Genomic DNA, 13,029 nt, shown 5'->3' on the forward strand with positions numbered 1-13,029 from the left:
GTCTCCTTCTGCATTGCTTCCACAGGAGGTAGAGACAAGGGAAACTGATGTGAAAATAAAGCTCATTCTGTCTGCTTGTCATGATAAATAAATCACTTTATTATTGACTAAGGAGTTTTTTATCTGCCTGCATCTAGGAAATCATTGCAGGCTAACTTGTTAGTTTGCAACAAGAGTAAAAATTCAGCCGTTTAACAATTCTTCACAAAGTCCTTCCTCACTGATACACCTCTGGAAAGAGCCATGGTTGGGCAGGTTCTTTCAGAAAAAATACAATTCCTGTTACTTTTCTCAAGTCATTTGACCCAAGGGAAAAGTCAGTCGCACAAAACTCTGGTATTTTTTTTTTTTGCATTAATTACTAGTAACCAAAATTTATTAAGGGCTTATAATATATCGGGGATTTACTAAGACCTTTAAATGCTCATATAATAACATTTACTCCTTACAATAACCCAATGAGATATTTACTATTATTTAGAAGTAATTTTATTTATTTATTTATTTTTAATTTTTTATTTTATACTGAAGTATAGTAGATTAACAATCTTGTGTTAGTTTCAGGTGTACAGCAAAGTGATTGAGCTATATAGTAGGTCCTTGTTGGTTTTACATTTTAAATATAGCAGTGTGTACATGTCCATCCCAAACTCCCTAACTATCTCTCCCACCCCACCCTTCCCCTCAAGTAACCATAAGTTTGTTCTCTAAGTCTGTGAGTCTGTTTCTGTTTTGTAAATAAGTTCATTTGTATATTTTTTTTAGATTCCTCATATAAGTGATGTCATTTATCTTTATCTGACTTACTTCACTCAGTATGACAATCTCTAGGTCCATCCATGTTGCTACAAAAGTCATTATTTCATTATTTTTATTGGTTAAGTAATATTCCATTGTATATATGTACTACATCTTTATCCATTCTTCTGCTGATGGATATGTAGGTTGCTTTCATGTCTTGGTTATTGTAAACAGCACTACAATGAACATCAGCATGCATGTATCCTTTCAGACCATGTTTTATTCTGGGTATATGCACAGGAGTGGGATTGCAGGATCATATGGTAGCTCTATTTTTAATTTCTTAAGGAACCTCCATACTGTTTTCAGTTTACATTCCAACAACAGTGTAGGAGAGTTCTGTTCTCTCCACTCCCTCTCCAGCATTTATTGTTTATGGATTTTTTGATGATAGCCATTCTGACTGGTATGAGGTGATATCTCATTGTACTTTAGAATTGCATTTCTCTAATAATTAGCGATGTTGAACATCTTTTCATGTACCTTTTGGCCACATGTATGTCTTTGGAGATATGTCTATTTAACTCTTCTGTGCTTTTTTTGATTGGGTTGTTTGTTTTGATGATATTAAGCTACATAAGCTATTTGTAAATTTTGGAGACTAATCCTTTGTCTGTCACACCACCTGCAAATATTTTCTTCCATTCTGTGGTTTGTCTTTTCGTTTGTGTATGGCTTCCTTTGTTGTGCAAAGCTTTTGAGTTTAATTAGGTCCCATTTGTTTGTTTTTGTTTTTATTTCCATTACTCTGGGAGACAGATTGAGAAAGAAATTGCTGTGATTTATGTCAGAGAGTGTTCTGCCTATGTTTTCCTCTAAGAGTTTTATAGTATCAGGACTTACATTTAGGTCTTAAATCAATTTTGAGTTTATTTCTGTGTGTGGTGTTAAAGAGTGTTCTAATTTCATTCTTTTCCATGTAGCTATCCAGGTTTCCCAGCACCATTTATTGAAGAGATGTCTTTCCTCCATTGTATAGTCTTGCCTCCTTTGTTGTAGGTTAATTGACCATAGGTTTGTGGGTTTATTTCTAGGCTTTCTAGCCTGTTCCATTGATCTATATTTCTGTTTTTGTGCCAGTACCATACTCTTTTGATAGCTAGAGCTTTGTAGTATAGTCTAAAGTCAGGGAGCCTGATTCCTCCAGCTCAGTTTTTCTTTCTCAAGATTGCTTTGGCTATTTGGGGTCTTTTCTGTCTTCATACAAATTTTAAGATTTGTTGTTCTAGTTCTGTGAAAAATATCTTTGGTAAATTGATAAGAATTGTACTTAATCTGCTGATTGCCTTGGGTAATACAGTCATTTTGACAATGTTGATTCTTCCAATCCAAGAACATGGTATAGGGGCTTCCCTGGTGGTGCAGTGGTTGAGAATCCGCCTGCCGATGCAGGGGACACGGGTTCGTGCCCCGGTCCGGGAAGATCCCACATGCCGTGGAGCAGCTGGGTCTGTGACCCATGGCTGCTGAGCCTGTGCGTCCGGAGCCTGTGCTCCGCAACGGGAGAGGCCACAACAGTGAGAGGCCCGTGTACCACCAAAAAAAAAAAAAAAAAAAAAAAGAACATGGTATATTTTTCCATGTGTTTGTGTTGTCTTCAGTTTCTTTCATCAACATCTTATAGTTTTCAGGGTACAGGTATTTGTCTCCTTAGGTAGTTTTTTTTTATTTTTTAACATCTTCATTGGTGTATACTTGATTCACAATGGTGTGTGTTAGTTTCTGCTTTATAATAAAATGAATCAGCTATATATATATATATATATATATATATATATATATATATAAAATCTCCCCATATCTTTTCCCTCTTGTGTCTCCCTCCCACCTTCCCTATCCCACCCCTCTAGGTGGTCACAAAGCAACGAGCTGATGTCCCTACACTATGTGGCTACTTCCCACTAGCTATCTATTTTACATTTGGTAGTGTATATATGTCCATGCCACTGTCTTACTTCATCCCAGCTTACCCTTCCCACTCCCCATGTCCTCAAGTCCATTCTCTACATCTGTGTCTTTATTGCTGTCATGCCTCTAGGTTCTTCAGAACCATATTTCTTTTTCTAGATTCCATATATATGTGTTACCATACAATATTTATTTTTCTCTTTCTGTCTTACTTCACTCTGTATGACAAACTCTAGGTCCATCCACCTCACTACAAATAACTCAATTTCATTTCTTTTTATGGCTGAGTAATATTCCATTGTATATATGTGCCACATCTTCTTTATCCATTCATCTGTCAATGAATAATTAGGTTGCTTCCACGTCCTGGCTATTGTTAATTCTCCTTAGGTAGGTTTATTCTTAGGTATTTTATTCTTTTTTGATGTGATTTTAAATGGGATTGTTTCTTAAATTTCCCTTTCTGTTCTTTTTGTTAGTGTATAGAAATGCAACATATTTCTGTGTATTAATTTTATAACCTACAAATTTACAAAATTCACTGATGAGCTCTAGTAGTTTTCTTGTAGCGTATTTAGGATTTTCTATGTATAATATCATGTCATCTGTAAACAGTAAGAGTTTAACTTCTTTTCCAATTTGGATTCTTTTTATTTCTTTTTCTTCTCTGATTGCCATGGCTAGGACCTCCAAAACTTTGTTGAATAAGAGTGGTGCATGTGGATATTCCTTTCTTTTTCCAAATCATAGAAAAAATGTTTTCAACTTTTCACCATTACATATAATGTTAACTGGAGGTTTGTCATATATTGCCTTTATTATGTTGAGGTGTGTTCCCTCTATGTCCACTTTCTGGAGTGTTTTTATCATAAATGAGTGTTGAATTTTTTCAAAAGCTTTTTCTGCATCTATTGAGATGATTGTATGGTTTTTTATTCTTCAGTTTCTTGATGTGGTGTATCACACTGATTGATTTGTGGATATTTAAAATCCTTGCATTCCTGGGATAAATCCCACTTGATCATGTTGTATGATCCTTTTAATGTATTGTTGGATTTGGATGCTAGTATTTTTTGGAGGATTTTTGTGTCTATGTTCATCAGTGATATTGGTCTGTAGGTTTGTTTTTTGTGGTATCGCTGTCTGCTTTTTGTATCAGGGTGATGGTGGCCTCATAGAAGAAACTTGGGAGTGTTCTTCTCTCTGCTATATTTTAGAAGAGTTTGAGAAGGAAAAGTGTTACCTCTTCTCTAAATGTTTAATAGAATTTGCCTGTGAAGCCATCTGATACTGGACTATTGTTTGTTGGAAAATTTTTAGTCACAGTTTCAATTTCAGTGCTTGGTCTGTTCATATTTTCTATTTTTTCCTGGTTCAGTCTTGGGAGATTGTACCTTTCTAAGAATTTGTTCATTTCTTCCAGGTCATCCATTTTATTGGCATATAGTTGTTTGTAGTAGTCTCTTATGATCCTATGTATTTCTGTGTGTCAGTTGTAACTTATCCTTTTTTATTTCTAATTTTATTGATTTGAGTCCTCACCCTTTTTTGCTTGATGAGTCTGGCTAAAGGGTTATCAGTTTTGTTTATCTTTTCAAAGAACCAGCTTTAGTTTCATTGATCTATGGTATTTGTTTACTTCATCTTTATTTCATTTATTTCTGCTCTGATATTTATGATTTATTTCCTTCTACTAACTTCAGGTTTTGTTTTCTTCTTTCTCTAGTTGCTTTAGGTATAAGTTTAAGTTGTTTATTTGAGATTTTTTTGTTTCTTGAGGTAAGATTCTATTGCTGTAAACTTCCCTCTTAGAACTGCTTTTGCTGCATCCCATAGGTTTTGGATCATGCTTTCATTTTCATTTGTCTGTAGGTATTTTTTTGATTTCCTTTTTGATTTTTTCAGTGATCCATTGGTTGTTCAGTAGCATATTGTTTAGTCTCCACATGTTTGTGTTTTTTACAGTTTCTTTTCTTGTAGTTTATTTCTAATCTCATAACTTTGTGGTCAGATAAGGTACTTGATATGATTTCAATTTTCTTAAATTTACTGAGGCTTGCTTTGTGGCCCAGCATGTGGTCAGTCCTGGAGAAAGTTCCATGTGCACATAGGAAGAATGTGTATTCTGCTGCTTTTGAATGGAATGCTCTATAAATATCATTTATATTTATCTGATCAAATGTGTCATTTAAGGCCTGTTTCTCCTTATTGATTTTCTGTTTGGATGATCTGTCCATTGATGAAAGTGTGGTGTTAAAGTCCTCTCCTGTTATTGTGTTACTGTTGATTTCTCCTTTTATGGCTGTTAGTATTTTCCTTATATATTGAAATGCTCTCTCTCTCTCTCTCTCTCTCTCTCTCTCTCGGGTACATGTATATTTACAATTGTTATACCTTCTTCTTGGATTGATCACTTGATAATTATGTAGTGTCCTTCTTTGTCACTTATAACAGCCTTTATTTTAAAGTCTATTTTGTCTGATATGAGTATTTCTATTCTAGCTTTCTTTTGATCTTCATTTGCATGGAATACCTTTCTCCATCCTCTCACTTTCAGTCTGTATATTCCTAGGTCTCAAGTGGGTCTCTTGTATATAACATGTATATGCATGTCTTGTTTTTGCTTCCATTCATCCAGTCTATGTCTTTTGGATGGAGCATTTTACCCATTTACATTTAAGGTAATTACCTTTTTTTTTTTTTTGTGGTACACGGGCCTCTCACTGTTGTGGCCTCTCCCATTGTGGAGCACAGGCTCTGGATGCGCAGGCTCAGCAGCCATGTCTCAGGGGCTTAGCCGCTCCATGGCATGTGGGATCTTCCCAGACCGGGGCACAAACCCATGTCCCCTGCATCAGCAGGTAAACTCTCAACCACTGTGCCACCAGGGAAGCCCTTAAGGTAATTATCTTTATGTAAGTTCCTATTGCCATTTTTTAATTGTTTTGGGTTTGTTTTTATAGGTCCTTTTTCTTCCCTTCTTCTCTTGTTCTCTTCTCTTGTGGTTTGATGAACATCTTTATTGTTGTGTTTGCATTGTTTTCTTTCTTTTTTTGTGTGTGTATCTATTGTAGTTTTTGGGTTTACTATTCCCATGAGGTTTTGATAGAGACATCTATATATGTACAAGGTTGTTTTAATTTGCTGGTCTCTTTCTCACCTAGTGACGTTCCTTTAGTATTTGTTTCAAAGCTGGTCTGGTGGTGCTCAATCCTCTTAGCTTTTCCTTGTCTGTGAAGTTTTTTGATTTCTCCGTCAAATCTGAATTAAAGCCTTGCTGGGTAGAGTATTATTAGTTGCAGGTTCTTCCCTTTCATCCCTTGAAATATAACTTGCCACTTCCTTCTGGCCTGCAGAGTGTCTGTGAAAAACCTGCTGATAACCTTATGGGAGTTCCCTTGTATGTTATTTGTTGTTTTTCCCTTGTTGCTTTTAATATTTTTTCTTGTATTTAATTTTTGTTAGGTTGATTACTATGTGTCTTAGCATGTTCCTCCTTGGGTTTATCCTGCCTGAGAGTCTCTGTGCTTCCTGGACTTGGGTGACTGTTTCCTTTCCCATGTTAGGGAAGTTTTCAGCAATTATTTTTTCAAATATTTTCTCGGGTCCTTTCTCTCTTTCTTTTCCTTCTTGGACCCCTATAATATGAATTTTGGTAAATTTAGTATTGTCCCAGAGGTCTCTTAGAATGTCTTCATTTCTTTTCATTCCTTTTTTTTTTTTTTTTCTGTTCTGCGGCAGAGATTTCCACCATTTTGTCTTCCAGGTCACTTATCCATTTTTCTGCCTCAGTTATTCTGCTATTGATTCTTCTAGTATATTTTTCTTTGCAGTTATTGTGTTGGTCATCTCTGTTTGTTTATTCTTTAGTTCTTCTAGGTCTTTTTTAATCATTTCCTGTATCTTCTCAATCCTTGCCTCCATTCTTTTTCCAAGATCCCGGATCATCTTCACAATCATTATTCTGAATTCATTTTCTGGAAGTTTGTCTATCTCCACTTCACTTACTTTTTTTTCTGGGGTTTTATCTTGTTCCTTCATCTGAGACATATTCCTCTGCCATTTCATTTTATCTAATTTTCTGTGATTGTGGTTTCCGTTCCACAGGCTGCAGGATTATAGTTTTTCTTGCTTCTTCTCTGCTCCTTTACTTGAATATATATGTTATCATAGGGCTGAAAAGTCCAAAATCTTCAAAGTAGGCTGGCAGTCTGGACACTCAGAGAAGCGTTTACATTGCAGTCTTGAGTTGACAGGCAGTAAGGAATTAGAAAACCTTTTTCTTAGCAATTTTTCTTACAAAGTTGACATTCCTCTCCCATATGAGTGTTACCTCAGGACACATGCCCAATTCCTCATAAGCAGTGTAGCTTTAATGGCAACTTCCCACCATGAGTAAATTTATGTTCAGCAGCAAGTCTCTTTCCTCCTTTGCAACCAACACCTCACTGCTTCTCTTTTTACCCAGCCATAAAGGCATTGGGTGTCCCACCTTCAGATTTAGAAGATGTAGATAAAAATTGGCACTAGTTCTGTAACCCTGGATCTCTATGATGCACATGTCAAGGTTCTCCCAGGAGCTATTTTATGCTGTGTTTTATTGCAGCATTGGGAAATTATTGAAAAACTGCAGTTCAGACAACATACAGCTGTTCAGAGGTGCTGGTATTTGCTTTTACATTGATCCTAATCTATTTAATGAGCTTACTTAAAGTAACCAGTCAATTTGTGTGCTACGGATTTATGAGGTAATAACTTATAACAAACTGCAAATCTCTGTACTGCTTCTGTCATTGTAAACATTTGGTTGTGAAAAAAAAAGTCAGCTGAATTAAATAGTATGCTTGGTGATGGAGTTCCTTTATATTCTGTGGGATGAGGTGCAAACTCCTCATCCCACAGTTGGTAGGAGGAATATTGATAATACTGCATTTTCTTTGCCTCTTCCCCTTATACACTAGTTATGTAGAATCATCCTCTTTCCTTTCTGGGAAATGAAAAAATACACTGGAGTTTTCTACTCTCTAAGAATTCCTTTCAAGGAATTATTTTTTTTCATTCTATCTTTCATTTTTTCTTCTCTTAGCTATTGAAAGAATTGGTCACTAACAATTTTTGTCTTCCTTTTGAAAGTCCTGTTGGCATGTGTCTTATCTTGCACTTAACCCTCAATTATCCTCTTCTTTGAGACCACTGTCAATTCCTTACAATATAAGAACATTTAATATGGAGCTGAGCTCAGATTCACATCCAGATATGTGTGATGGCAGATTGTGAGTTCTTCATAAATATGCTGAGTTCTCTCACAGAAAGGTAAAGGTCAGAAATAAACCATTTGGGGGAAGTATTCAGAGGACTCCATCTCTTACCTCTCATAATTGTATTTTTACAATACAATACAAATCAGTTATTCAGAAAACTGAAATTTCTAAAAAACACATGAAATAAAAGTTCCACATTTTTCTCATTAGATTCAACAGACATAAAATTACTCTGGCAAATTGCTTACAAAATTTTCTCAGTGTATGGCATCAATTTCTATGCTCACTTATTGTGGACTGTAATAAACAGCTTATGAAATGAAATGAGTCTGTGGATTATGATTTGAATAGCACTATGCCAAAGCATTCACAGGTATTAGTATTACACACAGGACTCCATATTATCTCTTGTTATATCCCAAAATGCAATTTTTTTCTCCAAGACAAGTTAACTCTTTTTTTAAATTTAGATCACACCACTATATTTTGGACCTTATTTAATATTTCATCTTCCCAGTAACAGCGGTATCTTTGTTGAGGTTATTTTAATAACTATTGGCATGATGCTGTTTATGTGATTTATTACTGAAATACTAATTCCCTTATATGTATACTGACGTTTAATTGTTATCTCCTTTGCTGTTAATGCTCTCTTTTCAAATATCTATATAAATCGTTACTTTTCAGAAAAATAACTTCCTTTAAAATAAATCTCTTAAACCATAAATACAATGTTATATCTCTGGATTCCAGAGCATGTTTTATGTTTTTAATACTTAATTTATCAGGATATATTCCAATTTAAAAAGTAGAGATTTGTGGCTGCTTTTAATATTCTATAATAATACTTCCTTTCCTATTGTCAAAATCTTTGGGGAATTTGGATGGTCTTCAGTCTTAGCATAACTGGTTGGCACTAATGATTGCTAGTCATTTGATTTGGTGTGAAAGACACTAGATTTAGGGGTAGTGCTAACAGAATTTTTTAAATGTAATTCATATTTATTTAATAACATTAATGAGTATTTAAAATTGTGTTGCTCTATTCTAAGAACACTACTTAGCATCAAGGATCTTTTGGTTTTTATTTTTTGCTTCACTCCCTAGTGCTGTAGGTAAGGAGAATTACATTTCATTTCTCTGTCACATTTCAAATAATGAGGATATATCAGTAGCGCTAAGGAAGCTACTCTAGATCTGATTAAATCCTTGCAGATCCCAGCTTTCTTTTATATTGGTAACTACTATCTCTGCCCACTTAATCCTCCCATGCCATCTAATTTCAAAGCATAATTGTCATTCATAGGTATCTTTTTGTTTCTCACTCCTAAAAAATTGTAACCTTTTCAATCATAAACCAATATACAAAAATGGTGATCTCTTTGTAATCCATGTGGCATATGATTTAGGGAATAACTAGCAATGAAAATTAACTTTTATTCCTTGCAGAAAGATATATTTTAAAAGACAAGATCTCCTGGATAATGAAATGTATATTTTCTCCATTCATGTTTTTTATGGTGTCTCCCAATAATATGTCTTACATTTCACTGTTCATTCTAAAAATATCTTTACCAATCATTTAATATGAGAGTCTAGCTACTTAGTACAAGGAAAGTGAAAATCAAGTTAAATTAAGTTTAAAACTAAAAATTTGCATTTAAAATTGAAAAATTCCACGTAACTTGGGATTATTTATAATCATTCATTCAATTATTCATTTGTTATTTAAATCAACAAACAAGTTAAATTTTGGGGGTGACTTCTGTTACTCCAAGGAAATAATATGGACATACACATAACTTTAGAGGCTATATAATAAAACTGTAAGTATGTCAGTTTGTTGTTTTGTATCCAAGCTTTCAGAAAGCCTTTTATTTATTCATACAATGCCCCATTGCACGAATCTGAGTGTGATGGACAGCCCCATACTGCAATAATGCAGTGTGGAAATAGAAAAGAGCCAGAAATTTGTATTATTTCTGCAAAGAATGAGATCCTGAGCATGGAATCTAGGTTTTTCACAATCAGAAGCTCTAATCTGGGACTTTGGATTTTGAGTGAATAAAATACCAAGAACAGCTATGAAATTATTCATTACAGTGGTGGCACTGGCATTCCACTGTCAGTGGAGCTAACAGCTGTTTCCTAAGGGGACCATCCCTGTGTGTGCTGGGTTCTGCCCTTCAATGTCCAGCCTCCCCTGGCTCTCTACATGTTTCTGAGTTTGGTTCTTTATGGATTCTATGAAATCTCTCTTGATATAAGAAAATAAAAATAATAGTACCTTAAACAATGGAAAGATATCTCCCTCAAAGGTCTTGGGGTAAGCAACCCATCAACGGAATGGTGGCTGTGTTCTGGTAAGTCCTCAGACGTCCTCATACTTTCCATCTTTTGTTTTGTCATCCCAAGTGTGTATTCTTGGTCCTATTGGTCCAAATGAGAGTGAATAGTTTACTTCCTATGTCTTCTACTTAAATACAAACTCAATGAACAAAGAGAAATAATATTTCCTTACTGCTTAGTGCTTAGTGCTTAGATCATGGACTGGAACACAGTGGGAAGTCCATTAATTATTTATGGAATAAATAAATGACCTCTAATTTTGTGTAGGCCTATTTGTCTTGAAAATAAGTCAAGGAAGTCTTTCTCTCACAGAATTTCCTGTACTTACTTTGCTAACACCTAGTCCTTCAGAGTTCTGCTCTCTTTTACCTTAACCTAAACTTAATCTATTTATATAATCGCTTTAGACTAGATAGCTATCAGATTAGCTGATGTTTATTATGGTACCTAATTGCATCCTAAACTCTCAGTAACTGTTAATTATCAATAATAGCAAAACATTCAGCCAGAATTGGCCTCTAGCTCTTTGGAAATGTTATTCACAGAGACTGCAATTCAAGGTTGACATTCTGAAGAGGATACAAGAAAGTACTGCAGTAATTATTTTTATCTGTTTATGTAACACATGAGGTTTACTTCCAATATTATTGCTGTTGGTATGTTGGATAACATTTAGCCTCTTCAAGAACACATTTCACTTTCCTTCTGAAGTCATGACATGAATTTTAGGGAGTCATGTCATTATTTTGAATGCTACTTGTTAAAATTGAAGTTTTCCTATCTTCTCATTATGGTGAATTTCAATCTAGCTATATATATCTTGAAGTACATGACCAAGCTATAGCAAATAAGATAAAGAGAAAATTTGAGTACAAAGATAATTTAAAAAATATATATTTTAATGGAGAAACAGTTCTACTAACGTCGTTAATTTTAAGTAGGAATTCTGTGTATAGTGATCCAATGTCTTCCTATCAAAGTTAACACTAAAACAATTTTGACAATGTCATTAAGTTAATATTGACACGGAAAATGAAAAGCATGCCTAAAATATATACTAATCTTAAAGGAGAACTTTCATAAGATAAAAGACAGAATGGAGTTAATAATCAGCAAAATATATATCTTGAAAAAATGATGTCTATGTTACTGTTTTGGGCGTTCCTTTTTAAGGGCATACATGTCTCTTTCACATTAAACATATGTTAAAATCTGAAAAGATAAAGCAACTCTTGACTGAAATCAGAGTTGGAATTTAGTCAGCAGCATAAGAAATTAGACTAGCTGCTGGCTCAACATTTTTCTTGAACAATTATTGCTTTGCTCAGTTCTGCATAATGTAGAAGACATGTAGTAATGTTGATATGAGAGCATTCTTTTTTATTACTTTTGTTTATTAGGCCTCTACAATTTAATAAGAATATCACTGTGTACAAAATGATTTCTTTGTTTTTGTTTTGTATGGCTCACAATGAAGGCAATGCTTGAGAATTTATTATAGATTATTCTTGATTGTGAAAAGTTATATAAGCCACTTGTAAAATATAAAATTGTTATTTTTTTGCTGCTTTATTTTCTAAAATGATTTTTAAAATATTTTTAGTCAAGTTCATTACCAAGATCTTCTTCTTTGAGCCCAGAAAGACTGCTTGTAATATGGAGGGGGGGGTGGTTCTAACTACTTTGAGTGATTCTGAATTTTAAAACAAAGATGTTTCACAAACAGGCCTCATGTAGAGAAAATTTGAAAATTTTAATTCTTTGAATATCTTGTTGATTACTCTGAATGAGTCTTTGAAAAATAGCCTTTACATTACTGAGGAAGAACTTTACTACTTATAATATCTGTCAATATTTTGATGGTTAAGCCTAATGTATTTTTCAATAAACTTGGATTTTATTCAAGAGCATAAAAGCATTTATACCTTCATATGTCTTAATCAGAGCAATATCATTAATATATTACAAAGGCATACATTGGTGTTTTTAGTAATCCCTGTTCTCTCTACTCCAGGGAATTATCTCAAAACTTTTACAATCCTTTCAAGTTTATTATGCCAATCATACCATTGTTTTCACAACCCTCACAGACACCCTAAAATCACCATAACATACACACCAGAACTACCAGCACCTCCAGCACTAACATATACTCAGGGAATTTTCTATCTGAGTAATCCAGGCAGCTCTACTCTCAACTTCCTATATGCTGACATATGACAAGACAGATTTATACACTGCTGTGGACTGAGTGTTTGTGTCCCCACTAAATTCATATATTGAAACTTAATCCTCAAAATAATGATATTAGGAAGTGTGGCCTTTGGGAAGTGATTAGATGATGAGTGAAGAGCCCTTGTTAGTGAGATTAATCCCCTTATTAAAGGAGAACCCAGAGAGCTTTCTCCTCTCTTCTGCCATGTGAGGACACAGCTAGGAGACAGTTGTCTCTGAACCAGGAGGCAGGACCACACCAGACACAAAATCTGCTGGGACCTTGGTCTTGGATTTCCCAGCCTTCAGCATTGTGAGAAATAAATTTCTGTTGTTGAAGCCACCTAGTTTATGAGTAATTTGTTACAGCAGCCTGAACTAAGACACACACTAACAATTTTTCTCCATTTTCCCCCCAGGGAATATATGATGGGGGTTAATACTTCCACTTATATTCCATATCTCATTTTCTCACATGTTTTATGGAATATTCAGC

This window comes from Lagenorhynchus albirostris, chromosome 18 (genome assembly GCF_949774975.1).
Source record: "Lagenorhynchus albirostris chromosome 18, mLagAlb1.1, whole genome shotgun sequence".
Taxonomy (NCBI): Eukaryota; Metazoa; Chordata; class Mammalia; order Artiodactyla; family Delphinidae; genus Lagenorhynchus; species Lagenorhynchus albirostris.